A 13,815-nucleotide genomic window follows, 5' to 3' on the forward strand; every position below is an offset into this window, starting at 1 on the left:
AAAACAGCATAAATTTCTCTTCCTCTTTCAATGCATGTCTCACCTATAATTCTCGGTATTATAGCTGCATCTCTTGTACCTTTCCCTCTTATAAATGCATACTGTTCTTCTGCAAACCTTTTTTGCCAGTCTTCCATGAAATCTTAAATTTATCACCCTTAACAGAACTTTTGCTACATGAGAAATCGAACTTAACTGTTCTAAAATTTTCACATTTCTTGGCATTCCTCTTCTTCTCCGTCGGTAACATTACTGCCGAAAGAAAATCATTCGGCCATTCACCTTCTGTTGTAGTAAAGGTGATATCCATATTACCGAAGTTATTGGTAATAGCTGGTCGGAGGTATTCAATAATAGCATCCACTGAACTTGCCAACCACATCTTTTCACTAACAGCTATAAATTGCTTGTTAAAACGTTAACCAACACTGCATAGATCATTTGATCACTAAACTGTCTGGTCCTGCTCATCTCTGGTTCTACCAGTCTCCTCCTTCACTATATCCCATACTATCTTTGTTACCTATATTTTTCTTGTAACGCTGTTGCTTTGATGTTTGCATTACTATTGTGTCGTGAATTACGCCACATTAATTTCCAGACTCAACAATGGGGATGTCCAGAGTTTGCTTGTCTCCTGGTCGCCCACGGGCGCATGGATCGCGACGCTCTGATTACAGTGCCAACCCGCTCGAATGGCATAGGGCTTTAGCAGAAGCAGGAAGTCAGTCTGTGGAGAGCCAATGAGGAAATACTCGACAAGAGTGTGGACAATATGGATGTAGCATGGCCAGAAGTGGGGCAGCATGGTGTGGAATCCAGTTTTGAGTTGGCGGCTACCGCTAACTTGTTATCAACACGCTGACATCGGCTGCCGATCCAGGTAGGTGGCTGGTGCTTGGTTTATTGCATGCAGTGCAGACCGCGCTGGCTGTACACATGTGAATGTGTTCTCTTGAAATACGGTATACAAGACGGGTATCGTGTCAACGATATTCCACAGAAATATTGCTAATGCTGTATTCCCAGACTATCGCATGCAATTACAACTACTTGACAACGTAGCCGCACTCGGAGGATTGCCGCGCTACAGACCCACATGGGCAGGACGCACAGCTTATCAATCACAATACTGGCCGACATCTGCTAAATGTAAATAAATGCAAAAATCTCTATACACACACCGACTAGCCAAAGTCTCTATAAGCCTTCAGTGGGCTCTACAGGCATGAGGGGAGCGGAATTCGCGACACTATCTTACCTATGCGAATCGCGTGTTTACCGAAAGCAAAGCAAGTATTATTCCGCTGGGCATGTTCTGAAGATTCCGTCTGGCCGTAAGCCAAGCCGTTCTCAATGTGGAGTCAAAGTCGAATCTATTTCTTACAGCACCTGGAGTTCAAGCCATAACATCAACTACGGAGGATCTTTTCAGCAGCACTAAAACGAGCATCTAGCAGCTGCCAATAAGGCCGTCGCCTCCATCGACAAGGCCTCACTGAACACTATGCTCATGGGACGGTATATGCTGCTTGATCTTTGTCAAGCAATTGTCTTCAGCAACAAGCGTGTGACCAGACTTAGAATAATTCATGAGTTGTTCATCGCAACGATGAACTACATTCATGCCCATAAATTAAGGATAATTGCAGAATGTGGTGCCACACAACGTGACACTACACAAAACTGGCGGTAATAGCAGAGGCACATAGGGAACACACACCACACAGATCTGTAAGTCCACGGTATTGGTGATAAGTTGAGATAACCGTCCCGAAACACATGTGCTACAAAACGTCACTGTTTCCTGCGCGTGTACCCCGACGTCAATATGGGATATGCTCACCATGCACACGTACACAGGCCGCACTACGGGTTGACATAATCTGGATCAGGTGGTTGAGCAGCTGCTGGGGTATAGCCTTCCATTCTTGCACCAGTGCCTGTCGGAGCTCCTGAAGTGTCGGAGGGGTTTGAAGACATGCAGCGATACGTCGACCGAGAGCATCCCAGTCGTGCTCGATGGGGTTTAGGATTGGAGAATAGGCAGGCCACTCCATTCGCCTAATACCTTCTGTTTCAAGGTACTCCTCCGCGATGGCAGCTCGGTGGGGCCGTGCGTTATCATCCATCAGGAGGAAGGTGGGACCCACTGCACCCTGCAAAGGCGGACATACTGGTGCAAAATGTCCCGATACACCTGACCTGTTGCAGTTCCTCTGTCAAAGACATGCAGGGGTGTACGGTCACCAAACATAATCCCACCCCACACCATCAAACGACGACCTCCATACAGGTCCCTTTCAAGGACGTTGAGGTGTTGGTATATGGTTCCTGGCCGGCCGTGGTAGCCGAGCGGTTCTAGGCGCTACAGTCTGGAACCACGCGACCGCTACGGTCGCAGGTTCGAATCCTGCCCCGGGCATGGGTGTGTGTGAATTCGTTAGGTCAGTTAGGTTTAAGTAGTTCTAAGTTCTAGGGGACTGATGACTTCAGAAGTTAAGCCCCATAGTGCGCAGAGCCATTTGAACCATTTTATCTAGTTCCTGCTTCACACCACATGAAAACCCAGCGAGAATCACTGTTCAAACTACACCTGGACTCGTCCGTGAACATAGCCTGGGGCCACTGTGTTCTTGACACCAGGCTTTACGGGCTCTCCTGTGACCAGGGGTCAGTGGAATGCACCTTGCAGGTCTCCGGGCGAATAAACCATGTCTGTTCAGTCGTCTGTAGACTGTGTCTGGAGACAACTGTTCCAGTGGCTGCGGTAAGGTCCCGAGCAGGGCTACCTACAGTACTCCGTGGCCGTCTGCGGGCACTGATGGTGAGATATCGGTCTTCTTGTGGTGTTGTACACTGTGAACGTCCCGTACTGTAGCGCCTGGACACGTTTCCTGTCTGCTGGAATCATTTCCATAATCTTGAGATCACACTTTGTGGCACATGGAGGGCCCGTGATACGGCCTGCTGTGTTTGACCAGCTTCCAGTCGCCCTAGTATTCTACCCCTCATAACGTCATGAATATGTGTTCTTTGGGCCATTTTCAACACACAGTCACCATTAGTACGTCTGAAAACGTCTGCACACTTACTCGCTGCACCGCACTCTGACATGCACCAACACACGTCTGCATATGTGGACTGCTGCCAGCGCCACCGTGCGACGACCGCAGGTCAAATGCACCGCATGATCATACGCCGAGGTGATATAAACCCGCAGACCGCCCACCAGAGTGTTGTTTCGCTAGGTATCAGCATTATCCTTCATTTATGAGCATGAGTGTAGTAACCACAGTGAACTATAATGTTCTTGTGATTATTCAGGAAGGTTGCATTTTGTGTGCCCTCCCGACTTATATCGAATAGCATTCCCATGGACATTTATTTGTGAATTACTTCCATTTTCTGTATTATAAACAAAGTGTTTGTTGTTGTACTACCGGAGAAAAATTATGTTTGCATGTGCGGTCGCAATCTGGTCACTGCTGGTTGTGCAGTTGCCTGTGGTCTGGATGTGATTCACCTTTAAGCTGTGCTACCAGTTAGAGTGTTTTCCTGTTTACTATTGATTTAATGAGGTGTCTCTGTAAGGTCAGATTGTGCTTGTCTGAAATACATTGCAGTTATGGAAGGTTCTATGTTAAATTGGACACTGGGTGCGTGATCTTATATTATTGTTAAGTATGTTTAATCGGTTAACTTTTCTTACATTTAGCCGTTGGGCTAGTGCTTTTGCATTTGACGAGCCAGTTTGTTTCTCACCGTTTATTTAAGAGACAGTGTTTCCTGAACCTGTGCCCAGAAACGTTGTTTCATTGTTGCTCTTTTCCAGCTTGAATATGTAGTTAATTGTAGGCTTATTGATTGATATTGTGCTCTCCTTTTATTATTTAATCGAAAGGTAGACAAAGTATAACATTTGTCAAGTCGACGTTTAATGCAAGATCTACTGTTCATGTTTTGTTTGTTTGAGCTGTTATTTAAGCTGATGCGCTTTGATTAGCTAGGTTCTTCTTCTGGGCAGCCGCATCTGTACAAAATCATTTTGAAAAAGGTCGTCCCCATCCCAGTGTTGGTTCCATGACAACGTTGGGACGAAGACGACCTCCGATAATTAAGTGATTTTATTTTTTACACCAGTTGATGGAAACGTAATTGTTCCGAAAGCGGTCGTGTACCCAATAAAAGATTGTGTATTAAGCAACTGCCCTGTTGTTTTCTCACTTTTCAATAATATTGAAACGGACAGATGTTTATGTCCCCACAACGACCAGCCACCTATCACTATCTACATCTACGTCTATACTCTGCAAACCACTGCAAAGCGCATGCCAGAGGGTACGTCCCACTGTACTAATTATTAGGTATTTCCTCCCGTTCCGTTAACGTATGGGAATAATGAATGTTTAAATGCGTCAATGCTTGCTGTAATTAATCTAATCTTATCCTCACGATCCCTACGGGAGTGATACGGAGGGGGTTATAGTGTATTACTAGAGACATCATTTGAAGCCGGCTCTTGAAACTTTATATGTAACCTTTCTCGGTGTTCAAGAGTCTCCCAGTTCAGTTCCTTTAGCATATCTGTGATACTCTCACACGGATCATACTTACCTGTGATTGTTCGTGCTGCCCATCTCTGTATAGTTCACTATCCTCTGTTAGTCCTATTTGGTACGGTTACCACACACTTGAATGATATTCTAGGATGGGTCGCACTAGTGATTTGCAACTAATCTCCTTTGTAGATTAATTGAATTTCTCCAGTAGTCTACCACTAAAATGAAGTCTATCACCTACATTACCCACGACTGAGCCTATGTGATAATTCCATTTCGATCCCTACAAAATGTTATACCAAGGATTTCACCCGTGGCTCACAGATACTACAGTCGTAGGAAGCTATGTTTTTTCATTTTGTGAAGTCCACAGATTGACATTTTTGAAAATTTAAAGCAAGATGCCAATCCTTGCATAACTTTGAAATGTTACGAAGATCAGACTAAATATTTATGCAGCTTCTAACAGACAGTACTTCATTATATGTAATTGCATCATCTGCTAAAAATCTCAGTTTACTGTTAATGTTCAGTATTTTGTAGTATGACTGGTAATGATCTATATCATGAACATCAGAGTGAAACGTCCCATTAGAAAAATTATAAATGACTATGCTTAAACTGACACACAATATTTTTAGCGCAACGCAATCTGACTTTCAAAAATCCCTACAAAAGAATGGCCCTGACTAACAATAACCTATACCTTTCATGAATCACTTACCTCATAAAAATCTCAAACTACTGCAATACAGCGAGCGCCACTACTGCCAGCTAAATAAAAGATTCTAACTACTGAAGGCACTAACTACTGATAGGCATAGTTAGCAAATGAAAGATTTTGATAGAGAACAAACAATGTATTTACCTTAATAGTGTTCAAAAGTCATAATATATATATCAGTTCATGATATCCAGTATTACAAATTTACTCTCTCTGATGGACACACGTCCAGATCATCCTCTCTCAAAACTCCGCCATCTCACTCCCCACATCCACCACTGCTGGCGGCTCATCTCCTACTGCGCAACGCTATGCGCTGTTAACAGCCAACTGCCCAACACTACAATAGCAAATTACAACAATGCAAACCATCCACAGACTGCACACAGCACAGTCAGTGATTTTCATATAGAGCGCTACATGGCGTTACCAACATAAAAACCTAAACAACCTTCTTACAAGAGTTGTTCCTGATTGACAGATACGGTTTCTTTTTTGGCCTAGAAGACACCTTTATTCCTTGGGCAGTATATGGTTTCGTAGACTTTGATCTAATCTGGGTTAGCTTTGGGGAAGAACAGTTTTCGAATAACGTAAGGGATTTATTATTGAATGTGTTGCTGCTTTTCGCACTTATGCATCATACTAGAATTATATAGCTTAGTTTCTTTCTCAAACTTGAAATTTGTCTGTCAGTAACATTCTTCAGGGTTTGTGAACGCACTGTCAATATGTAAAATTGCTCAACATTTCGGCCACTGTTGCAAATGGCCTTCCTCAGGGTGTTTCGCTGGCAGTGAAAATATCTGCTGAAGCCTACGCTTACACTGACAGTGGCTTGTTGTATCATGTGTCAGTTACACACAGGCAATCTTAGCTGTAATATCTGCACCACTGTGTAGTCGCGCCTTCTTTTGTTGTAATGGTTAGTCTTAACTAAATCTTTGGCTTGCAAGTTTGATGGAAAAAGTTTTTTTGTTATAGTCTGTTCTGCTCTAGCTTCGCTGATGTGCGTTTTCTTATGGGTGTTACGCTGTGGTTACAAGTATGGCTGCTCGGAATTATGCTAGGACTGAAGGAGAGTAATATATGGAAGCCGCACTGGGTTTGTATATATGAAATTAAGCTGCGTGCGCGATGCGACCAGCTGCCCTCCGGTAGGAGTCGAATGGCCGGATGGCAGCTGGCTCATACGGCAGGTCAGCAGCGCTGAGGCACCAAGTTCCACAAGGAATACACTGCTGTATGTGGCTGGCCCCACCCGGACTTAAACTCAGGGCTGCTGCTGGCGATGCCCTGTCGATACGTCGTCTGGCGTGGCTCTGGAATCATGGTGACGCTGCTGGACTCTGAAGTGTCCCTGCCTCAAAATGCTGACGTGTTTACGTATATGCCTCTAGCAAGCATTTGTTGCATCAAAACCTGGCACACAGTCGCGTAACCATAGTAAGAGAATTGCCCTGGGTTGATGATGTTGATCCAACTGCTGTAGCTATTACTGCTGTGCGGTGCAGTTCCGATGAGTGTGGATGGCCCGTCTAGCAATCTGTTCGTGTACATGTTACTCTGACCCACATATCACAACTCTACAGCCATCCGCCTATGACTGCTATTGCAATATTTCATGGTGGATTTCTTTCCTCTTCTTATTAATTGCTCTAAAAGTTGGTAACGGCACTATGCTGTCTCCCTCCATGCAAAAGATCCCGTTCTTCATGTCTTGCTAACTACTTCCATCCTTAATCTATGCAATACTTACACGTTACTCGACTGACTATTATTAAGCGCTACAAAATTACTACATTAATCTTTAGAAACCCCATAATTTTATCTCTCATCTCTTGCTAATACTGCTTAATTTCACGACATTTCTCTAGGATCCCACACCCACCTCATTAAAGCAAATAATACGAAACATACTTCCACTGCTAGGCCTCTTGCCATGCTTATGTACACACAACTTTTAACTATTCATTTCATACTTACAAGGGAACCTCCCCATCGCAACCCCCTCAGATTTAGTTATAAGTTGGCACAGTGGATAGGCCTTGAAAAACTGAACACAGATCAATCGAGAAAACAGGAAGAAGTTGTGTGGAACTATGAAAAAAATAAGCAAAATATACAAACGAAGTAGTCAATGCGCAAGATAAACAACATCAAGGATAATATGAGCGCAGGAGCGCCGTGGTCCCGTGGTTAGCGTTAGCAGCTGCGGAAGGAGAGGTCCTTGGTTCAAGTCTTCCCTCGAGTGAAAAGTTTCCTTTCTTTATTTTCGCAAAGTTATGATCAGTCCGTTCGTTCATTGACGTTTCTGTTCACTGTAATAAGTTTAGTGTCTGTGTTTTGCGACCGCACCGCAAAACCGTGCGATTAGTAGACTAAAGGACGTGCCTCTCCAATGGGAACCGAAGACATTTGATCACGAGGTCATAGGTCAACCGATTCCTCCACAGGAAAACACGTCTGATTTATTCTATACGACACTGGTGACGGCATGTGCGTCACATGACAGGAATATGTCGTCGACCCACCTAACTTGTACACTTGGCGAATGGGTAAAACGATTCTTCTACCTTGCCCGACTTAGGTTTCCTTGTGGATGTGATAATCACTCCCAAAAAAGTGATGAAAACATAAGAGTTTGTCACATAAACTGCAACAAATGAATGCAACTGTCAGCCACGGAGCCTCGTTAGCAGGAATACTCTCTCTTCCGTGGCCGGTAGTCGACTGACGTCGTGTGTTTCGATGTTTGTTTAGGTGTAGCGTCCTCATACTACGGCGCAGTTACCTCGCATCGGACGGACGGACGGGCAGATAATAATTGTCTGAAAATAAAAAATTAAAATTTTCACTCGAGGGAAGACTTGAACTAAAAGACTTCTCGTTCCGCAGCTGCTCACGCTAACCACGGGACTACAGCGGTCCTGCGCTGACGCTATTCTTGATGTTGCCTATCTTGCACATGGACTACTCAGTTTGTATATTTTGCTTATTTTTTTCATAGTTCCACACAACTTCTTCCTGTTTCCTCGATTGGTCTGTGTTCAGTTTTTCAAGGCCTATCCACTGTGCCAACTTATAACTAAATCTGAGGGGGGTGCGATGGGGAGGTACCCTTGTTAGGAACTAAAGATGACACTCTTTTTTTTCATAATAAATTACCTTATCAACTTCAACGAAACGTGATCTGGATCCATTAAACTGTTACATGAAGATTAGATTAAAGGATGGCTGAAAATTTCTGTGATCCTGGAAGAATTCGATCCGTCCATTTCACGGTTACCAGTCACGCAGTTTAACACTAGAACGCCAAGCCCAAATCAGGAATTAATGGAAGGTTGGTATATGACATAAGAAATCATGCAGGAGGAAAAGGGATGCGTGCCTCTGAAGACAATAGTCCACAGAAAAGCTTAGGGAAGGTCTTTATTCACCAGTAGGTGTCAAATGTGTGATGGTGATGGACCAGTATAATCTGCATGGTGACTGATCTTCACGGTATCTATTGAGGATACGAGTAAAAATAAAACTGCACTAATGATGTTTGAGTAGCGTGTCAACGAAAAGGATGTGGTCTTTTGAAGGAACACGGTTGCTCAGCGATATAGGTGATATAACAATGCTCATGTGAGACATTAGTATGACAGGCAGTAGATCCGATATTTTCGCCAATGCTTGACAGGCCACACAGTATTCGAAGAACGGAGCATCGAGGAAAGCCTCTATTACGCTATCCTATCGAACATAGGCGCCTCCTGTATTGACTCCTTGTGAAGTACCCTGGTGGACAATTGTCTCCTCCCACACACACACACACACACACACACACACACACACACACTTTACCCTCACCGTCCGAGAGTGCAGTAGCCCTCGACCCTTCGGTAACCGTTTCGAGTTGTAGTGGCGTAATAAAAGTTAAGTACCAGCATTGTTTTAGTAAGGAACCAACAGGTGGTAGCGCAAAATAGACTGAGCGCCAGTAATCGTAAAGCTGTCATCAGTTGCAGGCTTTATTTGAACAGCACAGTGCTCGACTAAGAATGATCCGTGGTCTTCCTCCAACCTTTACGTTTTAGCGGGGCTCCAAACTACGGTTTATCTCGACCTTTATTTTGTTAACATGTACTGACAGAGGTGAAAGAATTGATACAAGGCAGAAGAATTTGTAGGACTGACCGGGAATCGAACCCGAGATTTTTGAATACATTTTCTTGCATTCTACACTGAGACACCCAAACTACTTCACAGTATCCCAAGTACTATTGTTGCTTATCCGCACAAAAATGCGACAGTGTTATTTCAGAGGATAAAAGTATAACACGACAAAATCTTTAATACGAACAACACAACAGTGCATTCGACATCGTGAGCATGTGTTCTGTGACGTAACTGTTACAGTGTTCTGTAGAAACAACGAGAAGTTGAAATACAGAAACATAGGACGTTGCGAAAAACAGAAATGACCTATAAGTTATGCTGGACAGTTGCAGTTATTGAATGATCGAAATAAATGGTGTGGTCTGATTAACATAAGGTTTGAGGACTCGCTGATTAACACTTTATAGGATCTTGGTTTTAACTTCTGTGGCTGCTGATCTCACGTTGTGGTCTACTGCGAGTCGAGTTGAACTAAAGCCATTAAGGTGATTATTGTCATTATCTCGTTGCTGTTTGTATAATGAAGGGAATCATAAAATTAGAGGTTATGGGTTTCCTTACTTTTCGAGGCCTGCTGTGTGGTATTACTGGATCGTTACAGGGATGTAAACGTGCGCATTACCCGTCGTAAAGCCAGTAACTCTCAGGTGGAAAAACACACGGAGGGGCTTTGTACTGTCCGCCCAGATACGCCGCAGGTGCACAGTCGCCCTGTGGGCTCTGTTCTTGCCTCTATGACGATTCTGCTCCCTAAGCACAGTGGAGGCTGCGGGTATCCCAGGTAACGGCCGTCTCCGGTGTCTGCGGTCACTATATCAAACTTAGGTCAGGGAGAGTCACTGACAGTCGGTATGTCTTATGTGGGTAGCAAGCCATGTCTCTTACAGTGGAGCTTGGTGATTACATGTCAATGCTGGCAGATCTTCAACTGTCATGAGAACTCATGTTGTTCGTAGTAGAAACGTTACTTCAACATAATTTGGTATCAGCAACAAACCTGAGAGCACAATTATGAAACCAAACGGATGTACAAATGAAAGCTGTCTAGGTGACTCAATTTAGTAAATTCGTGTCATGATTCCATCCATAATTTCTGCCACGGAGACTCGCGGTCCATCCAGTTCCTGTAGCATTGCCTCCGTATTATGGCCAGAATTATTTCCAAATTACTTCAGAACTTTTATTCTGCCTGAATTTCCATCACTGAAGATGATCACTGTTTCATTGACCCCAATCTTCAGTGTTTTCAAGCGCATAAAATCGTTTTTGGGCACCCTGGTCTTTACAAAATTGTTGAAACATTCATTTACATTTTGAGTTTTTCTTCAAAAAATGGCTCTGAGCACTATGGAACTTAACATCTGAGGTCATCAGTCCCCTAAAAGAAATACTTATACCTAACTAAACTAATGGCATCACACACATCCATGCCCGAAGCAGGAATCAAACCTGCGACCGTAGCAGTCACGCGGTTCCGGACTGAAGCGGAGTTTTTCTTGTGAGACATTTCTTCAGAAGATCTGAATGTGCTACATATCTATATACTGGCTATATTAATGCTCCAACAGCTCCAGGGATGGTGTTTCTACGGATGTCTCCGGTTCCTGCTGCCTCAACATTACTGTATTTATACCAATCAACTGAACACAAGTTGTGTAGTGGCTTCTCGTCACTTGACCTTCCTGGTTGTTTATTCTTCCTGACGGCTTGGCCACAGTATTTACTTAGCTCATTGTTTGTTTTGTCAGTCAGTCAGAGCGCCCTCTAATAGTCTTTCCTTCTCCAGGCTTTCTACTAGAAATGTTCTATCGCATTTTACGCAGCCGGGTAGCCATTCTTTTCTGCACATGATGGGCGTATTCTAACTTTCACTATGTTAGGTATCATAGGGCCTGCTGTCAATTAATGATTTGAATGAACTGGAATCACCATCACCAACGAATTTAGCATAGCGAAGCCCAAGTTGTTCTTGAGCGTGCAGAATAATCTCCACAGCTGAGGCAATTTCTATTCCTCATACATTTTCTTTCTTTTAATTAATGGTACCCAATTTTGTGAATCAACGGCAATGCTGTGACAGTACTTCAACATCAAGCACGTTCCCCGTATCAGTACTTACTGCAACTGCACAAGAAATTTTAGATTGATGGCACCAATGCTGTCACGATCCGTCAAATGCTATGGAAATGTCTTTGTCACCATAATTTTCTTTTACTGCTTCCACTATCGCAGATTTCATTGATTATTCTGCAAATGTTTTTACTGTTACCCGCAAGGCATCTGTGAATCTTGAAACATTAGTAGGGAGGCATGAGAGGTTCATAAGAGCACGCAAAGTTTTTCCATCCCTAGAGTCTTTACCCATGCATCACAGCCCACAGAAATATGTTCGTCACAAAAAGGGTATCGTTTTTACATTATTAGATGACTAAAATTCTTTCTTATTGTCATAACTCGAACAAGAGATCATATAGTGAAAGCTTTCACATCTGGTACTGACATCACTTAAAACGTTCGGACTAATAGGCCGCCGGCGATGTGTAAAACTTTCTCCTAACGTTTCCTCTCCGACTGCGGGGGATATCTTCAGAGGTGAAGTGGCAATCTGCAACCAGAAATCGAGGGAGCGCCGAATGTATGTGCGATGTAGAGGGCACCATTGTCCATCACGTGACGTCGGCTGCGAGATTATCTCTCGTAACGCCAACATTATCGATTGAAAGTAATCGATCGTCGTTCTTATGCTGCAATGTTGACATCCAAAATTTATCTAATTTAACACCTTTCACTTTTCAGTTAAAATTATTACGATGTTTATAACTCTCAATAGCCTCTCCACACATATGCGCACGATAATGCGATGTTTTCGGTACTACACTCGTCTCAGTGAATTTTGTTTCATGATCATCTTCTTGGTAAAGATGTTTCTCAACGGCGATTTATCCGTGTGTCCCAAATGACAATTCCTCCTGTGTTCAATTAAACGGGTGTTTACACTTCTTTTTGTGGTACCAATATAAACTAGTCCGCAACTACAAGGAATTGTATGTACACCAGTTGTAGCCAAAGGATGTCGTAATCTTTTGCCTATCTTAAAAATTCTTTTATCTTCCTGGTGGGTCTGATGCTAGTTTCCACACAAAACTTGCTCAACACTTTGCCAATGTGATCAGTAAGCGTGTTGATGAACGGAAGGAAAACTTTCTCTTTGGGCGGCCGTCGTTCCTCGTACACTTACACCGAATATTAAACTGATATCACTGACACTGGTTTCACTGTAAACGTCGTTACTGTTCGCAGGTTGCTTCTTGGAAGCACTTGGTGGTGAAGAGCTATGTTCTGTGTTGCTTGCCTTAACCTCATTCTCTTAATGTAAGCTTCTGTAGAAACTGTTTCCCTTATTTCTTCCATTCTTAAATATTCTCTTTGATGGAGTCATGTTAAAAAACGCAATTCAATGAGCAACGAGTCCAAATATACACGACAAAAGGTGTTCAAATGGTTCAAATGGCTCTGAGCACTATGGGACTTAACATCTGTGGTCATCAGTCCCCTAGAACTTAGAACTACTTAAACCTAACTAACCTAAGGACATCACACACATCCATGCCCGGGGCAAGATTCGAACCTGCGACCGTAGCGGTCACGCGGTTCCAGACTGAAGCGCCTAGAACCGCACGGTCACACCGGCGGGCACAAAAGGTGTGATGCGCCTTACAAAACGTTGGTGATGCCAAGCATTATACCACAAACGGGAAGTGATATCACAGGAAACAACGTAGTAAACCTATCCAACAGGATGTTTAACATAAATGAACATAAAATACCACCTTCTACAGCAAACAGTTCACGATATTTCGTGTCGTAACTGAACAAGTGCCCATGAAACCTACAGATATTACTTCTGCTCTAAATTATTTCAAAATAAATTAGAAATACTTATAGCCATCCAAAATCAACAGAAATATACATTAAATTAAAGAGAGAACTCCAAACAGCAATTTCCAGCTGAAAATAAAAATGGACATTTTATACCCATACCACCTTTTGTACTTCCATTAAACAAATTAAATATGAAGTGGTAAATTGACTTAATTGATCTGGTAGAAATATATTTTATGTACTAATTTTGTTCAGAAGTAAAACAATGATTTGACTCACAAACTACGGTTATGTTGTCGATACTTGATTTATGGAGATGCACCAACCTTTCTTAATCAACAAGTGTAACTTATTTCCTTTTTTATTAGTGAATAAAACTTACAAAATCTTAATATACCACTTTTCACCTTCACATTTTTGCTCTGTAGAATTCACTTTCTTCAATAATGTTTCGTTGCTATCAAGAAAATATAAATTTAT

This window comes from Schistocerca serialis, chromosome 1 (assembly GCF_023864345.2).
Source record: "Schistocerca serialis cubense isolate TAMUIC-IGC-003099 chromosome 1, iqSchSeri2.2, whole genome shotgun sequence".
NCBI lineage: Eukaryota > Metazoa > Arthropoda > Insecta > Orthoptera > Acrididae > Schistocerca > Schistocerca serialis.